Raw genomic sequence first — 6,244 nt, 5'->3', positions numbered from 1 at the left:
AAATAAATTATATAAATCATTATCTTCCTTATAATAATAACCATGTTAGTATGTTGCTTCTAATATGTAGATGCGCCTAGATTTCCAATAAATCAGCAGCCTGTAAACTAAATTCGTTTTTCTGAAAGTAAACAGAATAATTCGAATTTAATTTTGTTCAATTAAAAGTTAATTTTGTTAAACATTACCTGCATAGAATATCAAGTTCAATTCTTAGTTCCAGATTTATGGTCTTCTTTTGCAGTTGTAGTCTTTTAGCATAAAAAGGTGTATTAAGGAGCTCGGTAATTTATTTTTAGTAACAATTCGTTTCCAAAATTTCCCCATATTGAAATCGTCTATTAAGATTTGAACCAATCAAATACAAAAATAATGGGAAAGCAATGTAAATGTAATTTGGTATTATATTGATGATACTTTGCAAATTCTGGAAATAGAAAAAAATATAAATGAAAAATACCTATTTTTATTATTTTCGGATATTTTTCATATTTTTAAATCCAAAAGAAAGAACTTTTTTACCATTACATAATTCAGCTCATTAGTTTATATACCAGATATACTGCTCTCTACTTGGGTTCAAACTGAAAAAGGCAGGTAAAACAAAAATGCAATTTAATGCCAACGCTACTTCGCAACTTCAAGGTGAATCTTCCAACAAACCCATACCGCTCTTGGTTTTAAGAAAACTAGGAGTGAAAAAAATGTATAATTTTAAAAGATCAATACGGTACCCACTTTTTTATTGCAAACATATTATTATATATTTGATAAAATGATGGAGTTGATGGGATTGATTGGTCAATTTCACGAAATAAAATTGGTCACTAAAAGAAATGAATAAAAAATATATTATTTTAGTCCGTTTAAGGTAATCAGGCTTCAATGGAAAACGCTATTCACATTTCACAATTCCTTACCTTCAATAAGCGTAGATTGTTTTCCATTTTTACAATACCACAAAACACAAACACAGGTAATTTCAAATGCGTTCTCTCATATATTTTTTTCAAACCTTTACCACGTGGCCGTTTGTTGTTGCACACTTTATGCACACATTTGAATGCAGCACACATTTTGAATGCAGCAGACAGAATGTCGCCAATCATGTTTTTCAATTTACGCGAAAAACAAAAACCCAACCGTTCGTTACGGGTTACTTCCACAGACTGATCTCTCCATCATACATTGTTGAATAAATACCCATTCTCTTGTTCTCTTTTCGCTCTTTCCATTGCTCAAAATTATTCAGTTTCAATCACAAAGGTGATTGAATCAATCACATGTGTAATTGGAAACGGAAAAAATTTCAATCACGTTTGTAATTGAAAATTATTTCCGAATTGATTAACAAATTGATTGAATCAATTAATATTTTAATTGGAAACGTAACAAATATCAATCATTTTTTTGATTGGTTTTTATTCGGATTTGATTAAATAATTAATTGAATCAATTAACATAATAATTGAATCCGTTTCCAAATTCAATTAAGTGTTTAATTGAAAAAATGTTGGTGATAATTTTTTGTGTGTAGTAACAAAATATGGGAAACATTTAAATCTGAAGCAATTTTAAGGAAACTTCGCAAAAGTTTATTTATGATTTATCGCTCGATATATATGTATTAGAAGTTTAGGAAAATTAGAGTCCTTTTTACAACTTTTGGACTAAGCAGTGGCGATTTTACACGGCAAATGTTGGTATTTTGACCATTTTTGTCGAAATCAGAAAAACATATATATGGGAGCTATATCTAAATCTGAACCGATTTCAACCAAATTTGGCACGCATAGCAACAATGCTAATTCTACTCTCTGTGCAAAATTTCAACTAAATCGGAGCAAAAAAATTGGCCTCTGTGGTCATATGAGTGTAAATCGGGCGAAAGCTATATATGGGAGATATATCCAAATCTGAACCGATTTCAACCAAATTGGGCACGCATAGTTACAATGCTAATTCTACTCCCTGTGCAAAATTTCAACTAAATCGGAGTTAAAAATTGGCCTCTGTGGTCATATGAGTGTAAATCGGGCGAAAGCTATATATGGGAGATATATCCAAATCTGATCCGATTTAAACCACATTTGGCACGCATAGTTACAATGCTAATTCTACTCCCTGTGTAAAATTTCAACTAAATCGGAGTTAAAAATTGGCCTCTGTGGTCATATGAGTGTAAATCGGGCGAAAGCTATATATGGGAGATATATCTAAATCTGAACCGATTTCAACCAAATTTGGCACGCATAGCTACAATGCTAATTCTACTCCCTGTGCAAAATTTTCAACTAAATCGGAGTTAAAAATTGGCCTCTGTGGTCATATGAGTGTAAATCGGCCGAAAGCTATATATGGGAGATATATCCAAATCTGAACCGATTTCAACCAAATTTGGCACGCATAGTTACAATGCTAATTCTACTCCCTATGCAAAATTTCAACTGAATCGGAGCAAAAAATTGGCCTCTGTGGGCAAATGAGTGTAAATCGGGCGAAAGCTATAATGGGAGCTATATCTAAATCTGAACCGATTTGGCTGATATTTTGCAAGTTTTTCGAGACCCATAAAATATTCGGATGTACGGAATTTGAGGAAGATCTGTTGATATACACGCCAATTATGACCAGATCGGTGAAAAATATATATGGCAGCTATATCTAAATCTGAACCGATTTTTTCCAAAATCAATAGGGATCGTCTTTGAGCCGAAACAGGACCCTATACCAAATTTTAGGACAATCGGACTAAAACTGCGAGCTGTACTTTGCACACAAAAATACATCAACAGACAGACAGACAGACGGACGGACATCGCTAAATCGACTCAGAATTTAATTCTAAGCCGATCCGTATACTAAAAGGTTGGTCTATGATTACTCCTTCTTGGCGTTACATACAAATGCACAAACTTATTATACCCTGTACCACAGTAGTGGTGAAGGGTATAAAAAATCGGTTCAGATTTAGAAATAGCTACCATATATATTTATCACTGATCTGGTCATAATTGACGTATTTATGGACATATAGTCCTAAAATTTCGTACAGCCAAATATTTTGGCTCTCTCGTAAAATGTGCAATATCAGCCAAATCGGTTCAGATTTATGTATAGCTCCCATATATATCTTTTGTCCGATTTGCGCTTATATCGTCTCTAAAGCAAGAGTTTTGCCCTGATTTGCTTCAAATTTTGCACAAGGAGTATATTTAATAGTATAATTAAGTGTGCCAAATTTGGTTGAAATCGGTTCAGAGTTAAATATAGCTCCCATATATATCTTTCGGCCTATTTACGCTCATAGGACCACGGAGGCCAAAGATATTCTCCCATTTACGCGAAATTTTGCAGATATAGCAGAATTATTATTCTAACTATGCATGCAAAATTTCGTTGAATCGGTTCAGATGTAGATATAGCTCCCATAATATGTACGTCAGAGCAGGGGAAATATGGTAGAATGTCTCATATTTTAGACCCATTATCAATGGGAGTTTTCTCCAATTGACTCGATAGTTTCCACAGAGAATATATTTAATATGCTATTTAAGTGTGTCATCTTGATCTAATTTGTTCAGATAATACCTACATATATTTTTTCTTCCGGTTTATACAAATATGGCCAAAATACCCACATTTTACACAAAATTCTGTGATGATTTACAGGTTGGCTGATAAGTCCCCGGTCTAACAAAGAAAAACACATTTTTTTGTCAAAATTCGCTTTTATTATTCAACATAGTTCCTTCAAGAGCGATACAACGATTATAACGACCTTCCAATTTTTTGATACCATTTTGGTAGTACTCCTTCGGTTTTGCCTCAAAATAGGCCTCAGTTTCGGCGATCACCTCTTCATTGCAGCCAAATTTTTTCCCTGCGAGCATCCTTTTCAGGTCTGATAACAAGAAAAAGTCTCTGGGGCCAGATCTGGAGAATACGGTGGGTGGGGAAGCAATTCGAAGCCCAATTCATGAATTTTTGCCATCGTTCTCAATGACTTGTGGCACGATGCGTTGTCTTGGTGGAACAATACTTTTTTCTTCTTCATATGGGGCCGTTTTGCCGCCATTTCGACCTTCAAACGCTCCAATAACGCCATATAATGGTCACTGTTGATGGTTTTCCCTTCTCAAGATAATCGATAAAAATTATTCCATGCGCATCCCAAAAAACAGAGGCCATTACTTTGCCAGCGGACTTTTGAGTCCTTCCATGCTTCGGAGACGGTTCACCGGTCGCTGTCCACTCAGCCGACTGTCGATTGGACTCAGGAGTGTAGTGATGGAGCCATTGTAGTGTTCCCCACTCCACACACACTTATGTTAATTAATTATGTGTTATTTTATGTAGTATGCCTTGATAAAATGATTTTCAAATATTGTTAAGATACATACATCTTGCTATCATCCACAGGCAAATGGGATGGTAGAACGCTTCCACCGACAACTTAAGGACGCTTTGAGAGCTAGTGGTAACATCAATAACTGGTCCGACACTGATAGAAAAAGTTTCGTTATATTAACGAAATGTTTCATTAAAAATGAGCCAATGAAACAAATTCGTTAATACAACGAAATTTTTAGTTATTATAACGAATTTTCTGTTAATCAACGTAACGTTTCCTGCTATTAACGATTTATTTCATTGTATTATTGAAAAATTTTCGTTATATCAATGAAAAAATTTCGTTGGCTCAATTTTAATGAAATTTTCTATGTGTGGAGGTTCTACCAATGGTGCTTTTGGGAATACGATCAAATGTTAAAGAAGACTTGAAACACAGTCCGGCTGAGTTAGTATATGGACAATGTTTAAGATTACCCGGGAATTAGTAGGGCCAGTAAACAATTCCTGTGACAACGCTGACATAATTATAAGAAAAATTCGAGAATACTTCTCTTCAGCCAGGAGCAAGGTTATGCACCACAATAAGAATATTCCACACTACATGCCAGAAAGTCTTTTTAATTGTGAGTATGTCTTTCTGAAAGTTCAAAGACCTAGTGGCTTACACCAACCTTACGAAGGTCCGTTCATGGTACTAGAGCGAAGGAACAATACATTCGACGTATCCTATGGCGATGTAATAAAGAATGTTCATGTTGATCTACTCAAACCTGCATACGTCGATAATTCACAACCAAGCACCCAACCAACTCACAACATAACATACAACATTATTTAAATACTAAAGGGTGATTCTTTTGAGGTTAGGATTTTCATGCATTAGTATTTGACAGATCACGTGGGATTTCAGACATGGTGTCAAAGAGAAAGATGCTCAGTATGCTTTGACATTTCATCATGAATAGACTTACTAACGAGCAACGCTTGCAAATCATTGAATTTTATTACCAAAATCAGTGGCAGAAAATCCGCTTTTTTATCGACAAAGTTTGTTCAGCGATGAGGCTCATTTCTGGTTGAATGGCTACGTAAATAAGCAAAATTGCCGCATTTGGAGTGAAGAGCAACCAGAAGCCGTTCAAGAACTGCCCATGCATCCCGAAAAATGCACTGTTTGGTGTGGTTTGTACGCTGGTGGAATCATTGGACCGTATTTTTTCAAAGATGCTGTTGGACGCAACGTTACGGTGAATGGCGATCGCTATCGTTCGATGCTAACAAACTTTTTGTTGCCAAAAATGGAAGAACTGAACTTGGTTGACATGTGGTTTCAACAAGATGGCGCTACATGCCACACAGCTCGCGATTCTATGGCCATTTTGAGGGAAAACTTCGGAGAACAATTCATCTCAAGAAATGGACCGGTAAGTTGGCCACCAAGATCATGCGATTTGACGCCTTTAGACTATTTTTTGTGGGGCTACGTCAAGTCTAAAGTCTACAGAAATAAGCCAGCAACTATTCCAGCTTTGGAAGACAACATTTCCGAAGAAATTCGGGCTATTCCGGCCGAAATGCTCGAAAAAGTTGCCCAAAATTGGACTTTCCGAATGGACCACCTAAGACGCAGCCGCGGTCAACATTTAAATGAAATTATCTTCAAAAAGTAAATGTCATGGACCAATCTAACGTTTCAAATAAAGAACCGATGAGATTTTGCAAATTTTATGCGTTTTTTTTTTAAAAAAAGTTATCAAGCTCTTAACAAATCACCCTTTATATCGTAATGTTATTTTTTTTGGGAGGGGAGTGATGTAGTGTTCCCCACTCCACACACACACACACTTATGTTAATTAATTATTTTTATACCCTCCACCATAGGATGGG

The sequence above is a fragment of the Haematobia irritans genome, chromosome 4 (genome assembly GCF_050003625.1).
Source record: "Haematobia irritans isolate KBUSLIRL chromosome 4, ASM5000362v1, whole genome shotgun sequence".
Classification (NCBI taxonomy): Eukaryota; Metazoa; Arthropoda; class Insecta; order Diptera; family Muscidae; genus Haematobia; species Haematobia irritans.
The sequence above is the reverse complement of the archived record's forward strand: the minus strand, read 5'-3'. Positions refer to the sequence as shown.